Source organism: Hippopotamus amphibius, chromosome 3 (assembly GCF_030028045.1).
Source record: "Hippopotamus amphibius kiboko isolate mHipAmp2 chromosome 3, mHipAmp2.hap2, whole genome shotgun sequence".
NCBI lineage: Eukaryota > Metazoa > Chordata > Mammalia > Artiodactyla > Hippopotamidae > Hippopotamus > Hippopotamus amphibius.
Genome location: NC_080188.1, coordinates 81,586,958 through 81,602,084, shown reverse-complemented (window position 1 = coordinate 81,602,084; position 15,127 = coordinate 81,586,958). Strand labels below are relative to the sequence as shown.

General features: G+C 39.0%; 1 pseudogene; it reads left to right on the top strand.

Moving 5' to 3' along the window:
• The first annotated feature begins 11,740 nt into the window (after positions 1-11,740).
• LOC130847842 (zinc finger protein 706-like) lies at positions 11,741-11,969 on the top strand (annotated as a pseudogene).
• Positions 11,970-15,127: the final 3,158 nt, after the last annotated feature.

Below are 15,127 nucleotides of genomic sequence, written 5' to 3'. Positions count from 1 at the left end.
AGAACGCTGAGGCTTAATGACATATTGCATTTACTCACAATACTACTTTAAAGCCCCTAACCCTCAGGAGACATCATAAGGGTTACTGAAAGTGAATGTTTGATATCTGGGAAAATGGGTTTTAGCAGCCTCCCTCCTCTCTATTAGGGATTTAAATTATAATATATAGGAAGTAATTTGGGGGGGCTTCCCTGGTGGCACAGTGGTTAAGAATGTGCCTGCCAATACAGGGGACACAGGTTCGATCCCTGGCCCAGGAAGATCCCACATGCCGCAGAGCAACCAAGCCCCTGTGCCACAACTACTGAGCCCGCACTCTAGAGCCCACGAGCCACAACTGTTGAGCCCACATACCACAACTACTGAAGCCCACGTGCCTAGAGCCTGTACTCTGCAACAAGAGAAGCCACCGCAATGAGAGGCCTGCGCACCGCATCAAAGAGTAGCCCCCGCTTTCCACAACTAGAGAAAGCCCGTGCGGAGGAATGAAGACCCAACACAGCCAATAAATAAATAAATAAATACATTTTTAAAAAAGGAAGTAATTTTTAAAAATATGTGTTAGAGACAAATTAAATGTCAGAGATAACTCCTGCCCTTAGGTTCAAAGGATGAAGTGCAAAATCAAAGGCTTTGTAAAGCAAACAAACAAACAGGAAATTTTTGTGTTTCAGTTGACCAGAAGCTCAGCATGAACCATTGGCACAAACCCGTGATGCAAGCTTAGGCTGAATTTGTAGAAAGATGGTGTCACAGGTGAAGTAGGCAGCCTCTAGGATAGCTCCAATACCTCCTGCCCCTAATGTTCAATGTCTATGTGTAATCCTGTGGGCTGGACTTAGTGACTCAATTCTAACAAATAAAATATGGCAGAAATGATGGAATATTCTCTCTGAGATTATATTATAAAGAAGGGTGGGCTTCCCTGGTGGCGTAGTGGTTAAGAATCCACCTGCCAATGCAGGGGACACGGGTTCGAGCCCTGGGCCAGGGAGATCCCACATGCCTCAGAGCAACGAAGCCCATGCGCCACAGCTGCTAAGCCTGTGCTCTAGAGCCCGAGAGCCACAATTATTGAGCCCACGTGCCACAACTACTGAAGCCCACGCACCTAGAGCCTGTGCTCCGCAACAAAGAGAGTCCACTCCAATGAGAAGCCCATGTACCAAGATGAAGAGTGGCCCCCACTCACCGCAACTAGAGAAAGCCCATGCACAGCAATGAAGACCCAACACAGCCAATTAATTAATTAATTAATTAACTTAAAAAAATTAAGAAGGGCAAGAAATTGGTCAATTTTGTTCATTCAATATCCCACCTGTGTAGAGAATTGGCTAATACATTTCAAATAACCAATAAATGTCTGTTGAATTAAAAAAAATAGGAAAGAAACTGTGGCTTCTTTCTCTCTTTCTTTCGCTTCCTCCCTCTCTCTCTTTCTCTCTTTCTCTCCCTTCCCTACAATTGCTTGCCCTGGAGTGAGCAAACTGTCATGATGCATCATGATGTAACCAGTTCTATGGAGAGACCTACAGGATGTAATGAGGAACTGAGGCTTTCTTTTCAGGAGCCTGTGAGAAAGTTAAGCCTGCCAACAGCACATGAGTGAGTTTAAAGAGATCCTTCAGCCTTAGTTGAGTCTTTTTCTTTTTTCCTCCAGTTGTGGCTTGAGATGACTCCAGCCCTGGTCAGTGACTTTAACGTCATGTGAAACACTGAACCAGAATCACTTAGCTAAACCCTTTATGAATTCCTGATCCATAGGACTGTGAGTTAATGTTTCTTGCTGTTATTTATTTACTTTTTTAAATAAATAAATCTTTTAGGGGATTTCTCTGGTAGTACAGTGGTTAAGAATCTGCCTTCCAGTGCAGGGGATGAGGGTTCGATCCTTGTTTGGGGAACTAAGATCCCACATGCCCATGCGCCACAGTGGAGGATCCCGTGCACCACAGTGGAGGATCCCGTATGCCACAATGAAGATCCTGAGAAACGATGCAGCCAAAAATAAAGTTAATTAATTAAAAAAATATCTTTTGGCCCAGATGAGCGGCATGTGGGATCTTAGTTCCCCAACCAGGGATTGAGCCCGGGCCCCCTGCATTAGCAGCATAGAGTCTTAACCACTGGACCACCAGGGACGTCCTATTTCTTGCTGTTTAAAACTGTTAAATTTGGGGGTAACTGGTTATGCAGGAATTGATAACTAATACAAGGACTATGGAGTACTAGTAACATGGAAATCAGTACCCAGACCACATCTAGAACATGACTGATTTTCTTCAGTTCTGGGTGCTACCTTTAAGCACACTGATAATCTGGAGTGTATCCAGGGAAGAGCAATGAGGATTGCGAAGGAGCTAGAAACCATGTCGTGTAAGGAATCTTGGCGTGAACTCAAGGCATTAGGGTGGGGAAAAAAGGTAAATTTAGGGAGGAATTTGGTAGCTACTCTTAGGTATCACAAGATCCTATGGAAGAGCTGCTGGAAGGAACTTAATAGCTAGAAGAGGTACAACCCCTTCATTTCATAGATCAGATGGTGTAATGAGGCTCAGAGTGGTTGTGATTCTGACCTAACCTCACATGGCTGGTTAATGGCTGACCTGAGAATATAGCTCTGGATGTCTGCATCAAAGGCAGTTGTGCTTTTTGTAATTCCAGGGATCTATGAATAGAGGATATAGGAAGGCCAACTTTACTTGTGAAAAACAACTTTCTGGCAATTAGAGCTCTTCAAAACTGCAGTGGATTGCTGTGTGTTGTAGTGGGCTCTCGGATACTGGAAACAGTTAAAATAAATGGCCAGGGTACCTGCTTAATTAGACATTGAACTGGATTACTTCCAATGAACTCTAACATGTGGTTCCATATTAATTTTAAGGTTAAAAAGAATGTAGAACAAGCCAATATTTACCATGACAGTGGAAGCAGAATTCTAGAATCTTAAAAGCAAAACAAAACTCACTTTGTAGAAATAAACATTTCCATTAAAGAATACTAGAATAAAATGCAGGCACAGCAATCATTGTCAAAATGAGTGATCCTCTGAAAACAAAGAATTTTACTTTTCAAAAAATAAAAACGGAAAAGAAGAGCATGTATTTTTAGATTTGGATTTTCTGTCGAAATGGAAATGGACACTACTGTGAAACAGACCCTGTGAAGTAGAGAGAACATAATTCTCGTCCTATTTACATCATAATGAACAAGTTTTGGAGCTACTAGTGTAGGACAGTGGGTAATCATTGTGAAAATTCTACGTATAATTTTCTCTAGAGATAATTAAAAATCAGAAGATAGATAGGTTAAGAGATAATTCCTACTATTAAAGTGCTATACAGACATTACCAGCTTGTATCACCAGCACTTCAACACCCACAATGAGACAACAAAGACGTAAGCAGCTCAACTAGAGCAAAGATGGCAAGTTGCACTTAACAATTATATAAGTGCTTTTTTAAAAGAACAATTGTGAATGTTTTTTCATTTACCAAATCTTTAGGAATAAAAAAGTCGCATTCAATTCAAGTTGCTTTTTTAGTTATACCTCTCGCCATAAAATGCTTTGATAACTAATGAAACATTTTTTAGAAATAAATTTACATTTATCAACTCAGAGGCTCATATTCATGATAGAATGTGGCCTTCCCCATCTCAGTGATGGCAACTGAATTCCTCCAATAGCTCACTCTAGAATTATCCTCAACTCCTCTCTTTTCTCATATTCTGCATCTAAAACCTATCAGCTCCAGCTGCAAAATATATTCAGACTCTGACCACTTCTTACCATTTCCACTGCTGCTACCCTGGTCAAAGCCATCATCATCTCTTGCCTGGATTCTTCTAACTGGCCTTTGTACTTTGGTTTTTGCCCTGCCATCAGCCTATTCTGAATTCTGTAGCCAGAAGCACTTTTTTTTTTTTTTTTTTTTTAATTTTGGCTGCGCAGCAGGCTTGTGGGAAAGAACCTGGGCCAAGGGAGTGAAAGCACCAAATCCTAACCACTAGATCACCAGGGAACTCCCCAGAGGAACTGTTTAAAAATAAATGCCAACTTCTCACCACAAAGAAAAAAATGTTTTTCTACTTTAATTTTGTATCTATTTCAGATGATGAATGTTCATTAAATTTACTGTGATAATCATTTCATGATGTCAAATAAGTCAAATCATTAAGTTGTACATCTTAAACTTATACAAGTGCTATATGTCAATTATATCAATACAACTGGAAGAAAAAAGTTTAAATAAATAAATAAAAACAAAAAATGAAGTAATGAATTTTTTGCATTAGTAATCTAGTTGATTATAATAAAATAAGGCATTCATGTTTTTAACAACCATATCTACCCTCCGATGGCTTTCCAACACACCCCTCACAATGGCCTACAAGGCCATCAGTGATCTGGCCCCCTATTTTGTGATCTCATCTACAACAATCTTCACTCATTCCACTCCAGTCACACTGGCCTTGTTTTTCCACAAACATACCAGGCATTCTCCCATCTCAGGGCTTTGTACTTGCTGTTCTCTCTGCCTAAAGTGCTCTTCTCCCAGATAATCTCAGGTCTCACATCCTCATCACATAACTCTGCTCAAACACCACTTTCTCAGTGCCATCTTCCTTAACCATGCAATTTAAAATTGCAGTTGCCGTGACATACACATTCCTTGCCTGCTATATTTTCCTCTACGTTTCCTCTTACCTTATTACGTGCCATATAATGTACTTCTTAACATCAGTCCCCCCCGATTAGAATGTAAGCTCTAATGGTCAGAGATTTTTGTCTGTTTTATCTGCTGTACCCAGTACAGTGTTGTATTAGTACTAATGTACCTAGTACAGTGCTTGGCCCACAGTAGGTACTAAATAAAATTTTGTGTTATTAGTGAATTAGCAATACCTCACTTTTTATAGTAAGAACTTTTATATGGAAAGTACTTAGGCTATTGGTAACTAGAGCAGATGACTTATTTTTAGTTTAAGATTGACAATTGCTTGCAATTGTAGTACATTTTAGAAAAAGCAGATACAATTAGCAATTTTCAGGTAGAGGGTAAATTGCAGTTTTAATGAGGGATGAATTAGACAACCCCTGGGCATAGGTAATAGTAGATATTTGCCTAAGGCAATGTGTCCAGAGGAAAATGAAAATATTCTTAACTATAGCTTGTATTTAGTCAAACTAGAAAAATATTTGTGTTTTATGAACCTGTGTAAAATTCCTTTACCTGACCTCAGCAACGATTCAGAGATTGAAAATAAAATCAACCAATATCCAAAACATGGACATCAAAATATCACTACATCTCATCAGCTAGCCTCTAAACCAAAGGTAAGCTTAAGATTGCCATCATTGATTTAATGAGTATATCCGAATACTGTATATACTTCAGTGTTTTGTTTTGTTTTTGAAAGAACTTTATACTTCAGTGTTTTAAGAAGGGTGAATAGTACTTGACATTGCTAAATTAGTGATAACATTAGATCTTCTGATTTTTAATATACTTTAAATAAATTACCTAAATAAATATTATTACTAAAATATATATTTGATATTTATTAGAGCTGCTTGTAGAGTTATCATAAACATTGAGAAAATATTCCTACTTTTTTATGTTTATAATATAGCCAGGTCTTTTGCCAGTCAGGGGCAAAGAAAATTCACACAGTGCAAAAGCATATTCCATTATGCTTATTTGAAAGGAAATTGCTCTCTGTTTTCTACATAGCAGCAAATTATTTCATGTGATTTCCTTTTGAATGGAATATTCCATGAGTATAAGAGAGATGAGGTGTTTTTTTTCTAAATGTTTTTATTTGAAATAGATAATTGTACCAGGAGAGATAAAGTTTTATAAACACTTTGAATTTGATTGAGATATGAAATCAAAGGAATTCCCTGGCGTTCTAGTGTTTAGGGCTCAGAGCTTCTACTGCAGGGGCCATGGGTTTAATCCCTGGTCTGGCAACTACAATCCCCTCAGGCCATGCAGTGCAGCCAAAAAAATAATAATAATAATTAAAAAAAAAAGATCTGAAATCAAAGTTGGTAATAAAATAGAAGCACCTTTTAATAAAATGAAGTTCAATATTATAATTTTTATTAAAATGCCTGTTTCATTTATATGGAATAGTGTATAAATCTCACATATGCATAGTTTTAAATAATCATGATAAATTTGTGTACCCACTACCTGGGTGAAGAAAGAACATCACTAGTACCAGTGCTCTGTGTGCCCCTCCACATCACATCTCCCTCTTTCTCCCCAGAGACAACTATCATTTTGATTTTGTGTCCGCCATTCATTTGCTTTCCCCAAAGCCCCACTGTTTGTGTATCTATCCCTACAGAATATATCATTTACTTTTGAAAACCAGAGTAGCAATCACAGACCTAGTTGTATAAGGAAAAGGCAATATTGTCATCACTTATTGAAGGCTGTCAGGAAAAAAATATGCTGAACAGAGTCTCTGGGTCATAGTCTGGCTTCAGTTCCTCTGAGGGTTTGTAAGTCACTTCCTTTATCTATAGTAACTCCTGGGAAACAGAGAGCTTAATGTACTCCACCCATCTGACATGGATGTGTTGTGGATCGGATACTGGTCCTTTTGGGGTAGAATGATGGTCCTCAGATGAAGAGGAGAGTAGACCGTCATCAATACAGGAAAGAGACATTCAAACACAGGTATCCTCAGGCTAAAAGAGAGTATAACGGCAGAGGATGTTGATGATGACAGTGCTGACTCGGTCTGATTCTTGAGTCATACTGCCCTACCTGAACTGGTTACCCCCATGTGTGGGGCACAGCTGTCACCGGAGATTCTCTCTTCCCTGTGTTGGGTCTCTTATTCCCTGTATTATGTTTTCCTTTTTCTTGGTTTATTCTCCCATATTGGTGAAGCATATCTTCCAATAGCATCTTTTTTTTTTTTTAGATTTATTATTTATTTTTTTATTTTTGCCTGCATTGGGTCTTCATTGCTGCTTGCGGGCTTTCTCTAGTTGTGGCAAGCAGGGGCTACTCTTCATTGTGGTGTGCAGGTTTCTCATTGCAGTGGCTTCTCTTGTTTCAGAGCATGGGCTCTAGGCTCAGGAGCTTCAGTAGTTGCAGCACATGGGCTCAGTAGTTGTGGCTCGTGGGCTCTAGAGCACAGGTTCATTAATTGTGGTGCATGGGCTTAGTTGCCCCACGGCATGTGGGATCTTCCTGGAGCAGGGATCGAACCCGTGTCCCCTGCATTGGCAGGAGGATTCTTAACCACTACACCACCAGGGAAGCCCCCAATAACATCTTAAGAAAAGATAAATGGGAAATAAATTGAGATCTTGAAAGTCTGAAAATATCTTTGTTCAAACCTCATTCTTGACTGATAATTTCTGAGGATAGGATTTTAGGTTGGAAATCATTTTGTACAGGAGTTTGAATATATTTCTCTTGTTTCTTGAAAGCCTATCTTCTTGCTTCCAGTGCTGCTGTGGAGGAGTCCAAAGTTGTTGCTTTTCTTTATCCTTGTGTGTAATCAACCTGCTTACTTTTTTGTCCTTAGAGCTAGTGGAATCATTTCTTCATCTGGGTGTTCTGAAATGTCACAAGTGACTTGTTATGAATCTATCTTCATCTATTTTCCTTGGCACTTCGTAGGTTTTTTTTTTTTTAATAAATTTATTTATTTATTTATTGGCTGCATTGGGTCTTCATTGCTGCACAGGGGCTTTCTGTAGTTGAGTTGAGTGGCAACTACTCTTCGTTGTGGTGCGTGGGCTTCTCATTGCTGTGGTCTCTCTTGGTGCAGAGCACGGGCTCTAGGCTCATGGGCTTCCGTAGTTGTGGCACATGGGCTCAATAATTGTGGCTCACAGTCTCTAGATCACAGGCTTAGTAGTTGTGGTGCATAGGCTTAGTTGTTCCATGGCATGTGGAATCTTCCTGAGGCAGGGCTCGAACCCGTGTCCCCTGCATTGGCAGGCGGATTCCTAACCACTGGCGCCACCAGGGAAGCCCACTTCATGGGTTTTTTAAATCTGGAAATGCAAGTCCTTACATTCTCATAATTTTTCTTTTAAATTTTGATGATTTTCTTTGTTCTGCTTTATTTCTAGTTTTATTATCTTTTTTCTCCTATTTTGCATCCATCTCTCTCTCTCTCACTTTCTGTTCTACTTTCAGGGATGCTTTCTTCAACTATATCTTCTAACCCAACTTTTAAGGGTTTTGTTTGTTTGTTTGTTTGTTTCTCCTTATATCAAGCTTTTAATTCCCAAGGACTCTTTCTTATTCTCCTGCTCGTTTCATGGATGCTGCAGTTTTTAAAAATTAACTTTAATGATATTAATGATATTTATTTTTCTTTTTAAAGTCTTCTCTCTGAATACTCTTTAACTCCTCCAGATTGTGGATTTTGTTGTTGTTGTTGTTTTGTGTCTTTGTATTTGTCTGTATCTTTCACATTAGATGATTCGATGACTAGTAATCCTTGATTATATAACCCCATGATTAAGCATGAGGGACTAAAAAACTCATTGGATGTACTGAACGTGGGGCTTAGCAACTACACTTCACTGTAGGGTGACCTCATGGGCAAGTTTAACTCTTGGGTTAGACTTACCTGGAAAGAGACATCCAATCTCCTGCCAGGTGGATGAGTACCTGGTTGCTAGCATTCTGGGCACTAAGTGAGGGAAGAGACACGGGGGTCTCTGTAGTAAGCATTCAATATGCATAAAGTTGACAAGTCCACCTGTTGGGGTACAAGATCTATCCCCTCAACTGCACCAGGCACTTTCATAGTCTAGAGACCTTAAGTTTTACTGTCTTCAGAGAATAAATGTCTGATCTATCACCAGCCTTGAGGAAGAACAATTGCTTCCCAGCAGAAAAGGGAAAGTGACACAGTTTTTACCCTTGTTTTCCTAACTGCAAGTTCCAGAAGTTCTTATCGCTGCCAATTCCCATGTTTTTTGAAGATCCTATAGAGTAAATTGTGTTGGTTTTCAGTTTTCCTACTGATGCTTTGGGATTCAGGTTTCTTGGATCTAAGTTAGTTACCAATGGTCTATTTTGTTTTCAGCTTCCAAAATTTTGATGCTGCAATCTGTTTTTTCTGTACTTCTTTACTTGTGTTGATATTTGGGAAGGAAAGTGAAATAAATGCCTTTGATTTGTTACCCTAACTCAGAATTTAGGAAATATTTTCTTTATTTATAAAACTATACTTTACTTTAGATCTTTGCCTCTTTTGTGCTATAGGTGGGAAGTTTTGGGATTTGTCTTTTAGAATCACCCCTTAAAAAAAAAAAAGAATCACCACTTAGCAAGAAATATGTGTGAGGTTTGATTGACACTGCTAAATTTCTTTACCTCTTTCCCAACTCAAAGTTGCTATTTCTTGGAACCAAAATTAGCTGTAGAGGGACTTCCTTGGTGGTCCAAAATTAGCTGTAGAGGTGAAGAATCTGCCTTCCAATGCAGGGGATATGGGTTCCATCCCTAGTCAGGGACCTAAAATCCCACATGCTGCGGGGCAACTAAGCCCTCTCTCACAACTAGAGAGAGGTCCCCAGGCTGCAATGAAAGATCCCACATGCCTCAACAAAGATCCCGTGTACAGCAACTAAGACCCGATGCAGCCAAAACAAACAAACAACAACAACAAATACCAACCTACCTGTAGAGAAAGATGGTGAAGCATTCATTCCCAGCTACTTTAATATATCAGGAGGTGGGTCCTTTTTTTTTTTCTTTTTTTTTTAAGATTTTAAGGTTTTTTATTACCAGAGTTTGAGATCATAAAGGAACAAATATATAACTGAGTAATAGGGTATAAAGAGAAATACAGTATTGCTTAGAATGGGGTGAGAAATTAAGGAGGCAGGTCTTTTTCTCTAGCAGAACTTTCTTTCCATTAAAAAATCAGCTGTTGGGACTTCCTAGGTGACGCAGTAGTTGAGAATCCGCCTGCCATTGCAGGGCACACAGTTCGATCCCTGCTCCAGGAAGATCCCACATGCCATGGAGCAACTAAGCCCGAGCGCCACAACTATTAAGCCTACGCTTTAGAGCCCGTCAGTCACAACTATCGAGCCCGTGTGCTGCAACGACTGAAGCCCACGCGCCTAGAGCCCGTGCTCCACAACAAGAGAAGCCACAGCAATGAGGAGCCCGCGCACCACAATGAAGAGTAGCCCCCACTCACCGCAACTAAAAAGAAAGCCCGCGCACAGCAAAAAAAGACCCAACACAGCCAATAAAATAAATAAATAAATTTATAAAAAAAAAAAAAACAGCTGTTATGGGAATTCCCTGGTGGTCCAGTGGTTAGGGCTTCCTGCTTCCACTGCAGGGGGCACAGTTTCAACCCCTGGTGGGGGAACTAAGATCCCACATGCCCACCCCACCCCACCCCGAAAAAAATTAGCTATGTGCACCATTTTTTCAGGGCCATGGTTTCCTCTAGATGACGTGAGTAGTAATGAATTCATAGAGCAAATTAACAGAGTGACTTACAGTCAAAAGGTTTACATGCTAAGAAAACCTTTAATGACTAATCCCATTTTTGACTGTTTTAGGTGTGGTAGAGTACTAATGGGGAGATGATTTTGGTCACACCACTTATGCATAGCCATAGCATATATTAGGATTCAGTAAAATGTTCCCATTTATCAACATATCCCCCAAATCTCACAAAGACGAACTGAAAACCGTTTTTCCTTTATTATATTTTATCCATATAGTATATGTAAATTGTTTAAACAAGCATTAGTAAATTTACTTTTATTTCATGACATATAAAGAAATAGTACCAATGTTTTTGTCATCCCTCACCACATGAAAATTCATTCTTTTTTTAAAGGTGAAAGTGATTAATTTTACAAACTGGGGACTTTTGTGATATGTGAAAACAGTAATTGAAATGTTTACTGAGACTCTGCATTTAGAGACAAAGACAAAGGCCTCTGCAAGGTGGCTTCTAAATATACATGGGGCACATGGTTATTAGTGACTGAGCAAGCTCAGTTCAGCTGAAGCTAATGAGAGAAAAGGGCAAGGAGCTAAGTAGAAATTTGTACATTTCACGTTTGCATTTTATGTGTCTATTTCTGGATCCCTCAGGAAGGAAGCATTGTGAGATAGGACACTTCTTATGCTTAACACATTCTAGACATTGAAAACCATGTACCTTTTATTCTTTGACCTAATATTAGCATAAAATTTCTTCCCTCTCAAGAACAAATCTTATGACTAAATAAATGCTACAGTTTAATATAATAAAGTTTTCATTAAGAGTTTCCCCTGACTGGGACTTCCCTGGTGGTTCAGTGGTTAAGAATCCACCTTCCAATGCAGGGGACTTGGCTTTGATCCCTGGTCAGGAGACTAAGATCCTGGGGCTACTGAGCCTGTGTGCAACACAACTACAGAGCCCATGCACCTGGAGCCCTCGTGCCACCACTAAGACCTGACACAGCCAAAAACAAAACAAAACCAAACAAGCAAACAAACAAAAAATATATATATATACATAGTTTCCCCTCATTGTATTTTTTTCTGCCTCAATTATTTTTTGTTCTGTAAGATGAAGTATGTCTGAAAAAACTAATAATTTAAATATTATTATTTTTACTTTATTTGAACCTAAGGACAAATATAATTATATAGAAGTACACTTGGCATGACCGAAAGAGGTGCAGGTGCGCAAGCGGGTAGGGGCAGGGAGGATGCCACAGCAGGAAGATATGGCTCTTAGACAGCAGAAGATTCAGTCTCAGCAGAAAATTGCCAAAAAGCAAGCTGGACAAAAGGAGAAACAAGGACATGACCAAAAGACTGTGCCAAACCTGCCTTGATATTACCTGCCCTGCATGTAGGACACAAACGCCAGACGCTAAGACCTTCAAGCAGCACTTTGAGATCAAGCATCCTAAGACTCCTCTTCCTCCGGAATTAGCTGATGTCCATGCATAAAGTTGTTTCAGGTGAATTCTTGACACCTTTGACTCTTCTGCTGTCACTGACCTTAGGTAACAAACCTGCTCTTTTCTAACATACTATTGATCAGCAAAAATAAAGGGGCTACAGAAACACTCATTTTAATGCAGTTCCCTTTTGGGCTTCACACAAAGACAATTCTGTGTAAATGTAGGTTGACTGATTTGGAAATCTGAAAATCAGTCCATCCTTGTTATAAAAAGTTTTTTTTACAGTTGTAGTTATATTAATGTTCATATTGTGTAAAATAACGCATTTAATGAAGTATTACTTTGATTTTATAACAACAACAAAAGTACACTTCCTTGTGTGTGTACCAGTCGTGTGTCTACTGATGATCAATAGCCAAAACAAAATACAGATTTCTGTCCTAGTATTTTATAAGTAAAAACTTCCTGTGATAATCAAGGAGAGTGATATTTAAGTTATTCCAAAGAATAGAAAAGTTGAAAACTTAAAAGAATTACTAATTATCAATAAAATTGGTCTTATTTATATTATTGTACCTTATGTTGATGTTCAAAGACATTTATAGCAAACCCTCAATGAAATAAAATGTATGTCACATATTAGACAGTCAGTTAATAAATACTTTTAATTTTTATGAGACAGGTACTTTTCTAAAAGCTGGGGATTCAGAGGGATCAAGATGGAGGCCATGATCTCCAGGAAATTCCCTTTCCATAAGAAAGGCAGAATTCTTTGGAATTTCATGAATCAGGAAGCCATTTATTGAGCATCTACTATTGTCAGGCCCAGTGTGTGCCCCGTGGGTACCAAGATTAAAGACAAAGTCCTTGCCTTCAGGGAGCCCAGTTCCTTATGTTGAGTCAGAAACAACAGTCTAAAGAGGACTAAAGACCTTTGAAAATCTCCAGATCCTCTAATTCTACTCTAATTGGTGATTTCATCAAACTCTTCATCTGTAAAAAGGGGATAATATGACTTCACTTAGAGCTTTGTTGTGCACATTAAATAACATCATGTAGCAATGTGGACCCTAGGCAGTCAGGCTCCCCACTGGCTCAGCCGCTCCTTCTCAACTGTAACAATCCTATTTCATGCCTCAGCAGACTGACAAATCACTGCATGTCTTGGAGATTGGTGGCCACTTGTGATATTTAAAACCTCAAGTGTTAAATTGTGGGATGCTGGGTCCATGTGGTAAGTGCTACGTTTGGGGTGAAAACAGGCTGTCCTGAGCGTGTATAGAAAGGACACCTGAGTGGGGAGGTAGGGTAGGTGCAGGGAATCCTGAGTGAGGTCTGAAGGGAGTTAGTCTGAGGGTGGAGGAAAGAACCGGCTTTTAAAGCAGAAGAGATTGGGCAAGTAGGTCAAGGTCAAGGAGAGGACTGGTGCTTTAGAGTCACAGGTATTTCAGTAGAACTAGAGCTGAGCAGGGATTTTAAGCCTTTTTTTGTGCCACAGCTCACTTTGTCCATCTGGTAAAGCCAATGAACACCTCTCAAGAGTAATATTTTTAGATGTATAAAGTAGGAAACTATGAAGTTACAGTGCAGTTATCAGCATACTTAAAATACAAGTGCAAAATATGTATTAATCCATTAATAATAAGTTCTAGCAGTGGGTGTAATACCTACTATAATTTCACTGTAGCAATGAGGATAAATAATGTCTGTGATGTCTGCAGAAACTGGAATGTATTGTGAAAATACCTGATTTCTACTGGTTGCAAAGTCACACATTTAATAGTACTGTGGTTTATTGCCCACATTTATAACTGAAGGAATTTCTGAATTTCAATAAATGATTAGTAAAAATAAAGATGTATTTTTTTTCCTATCCAACTTCGATGTACTATAGACCCCAGGTAATGAACCCCTGGATTTAGGCTATATCTTCTAAGCAAGTTTCCCTGCCTTCACTCAGATCCTGCTTCTAATCCAGTGTCCAGTTTGAGAAGGCACAAATCTAATAAAGTCATTCCTTTCCTTAAAACTCTTCATTTGTTCTTCTGGCCTTTGGGATTAAGTCTAAATTCTTTCTTGTGACTCATAAATCCCTCCAGGATGGGCCTCTCTCCACCCCCTTACTACTCCTTTCTTTCCCAGCCAAACAGAACTTAAACATAATCCTCTCCTGCCTTCCCACTTACTGTTTGTTTTTTTCTAATGGGAATCCTCGTCCTTGACTCCATCCCTTCTCTGCTTGGTAAACTCCATAGTGATCACCTCCTTCAGAAATCTGATTTACCTAAGTCTACATGGTTCCTGGCCTCACAGGGTTTACATAGCATTGGGGGAGACAGATAACTACACTTATAATTATAACACAGTGTGAGAACTGCTTTGGTTACTCTTTTACCTCCAGGGCTTACAAACTGCCGGGACCAGTACCTGCTTAGTGCCCAAGTGTTACACACCTCACAACGTTCATTTCACTGTACTTTATGTGAATGGGCCCCTGTGGAGTCTGTGACTGTCAACCCTGGCCTGATAGTATTTTATTGATGAATAAACAAACGAGTGAGTGGTCTCAGCTGATTGAGGAAGAGTCCTGCAGAGATTGAAATTTGGGCAAGAGTCATTCTTGGATTAGGTGTAATTGGTATTTTAATGATCTTAATTTTTTTATTCACTTTTATTTATAGTCTAGAAGAGAAGGGCTTAAAAGAGTTACTTGTTCTGATTATAAAAGTATTACAACTTCGTTTGTAGGAAATTTGAAAAATGTGGCAAAATATTCAAAAATAAAATTAGGTATTACAAGCAATCCCACGATTGGATGAAACTCTCTTGGAGTGTTTATATCAATGATATTTGAAATTGATCATAAACCACATTGACTATCTTTGGACACTGATTTCTTGATTCCAAAAGTGTAAATTATGGAAAACGTGAAGAATAGGTGGTTATCATTGAGATGTGGTTTTTCCTTTACTAATCATTTCATTTAGCAAATATTTTCTGAACATAAAACATGAGCAAGACGCTGGGCTTGACACTGAAGAGTATAAAGATAAATTGGACACTAATCCCATGACTCCAGTATTTATAGGTTACTAGGGAAATCAGACACATTCGGAACCTTAGTACAAGGCAGTAAGGATATATGACTTAAGAAAGCTGTAGTCAGCCAGAGTGAACTTTCTAAAGGTAAATTAGGTCATGCCA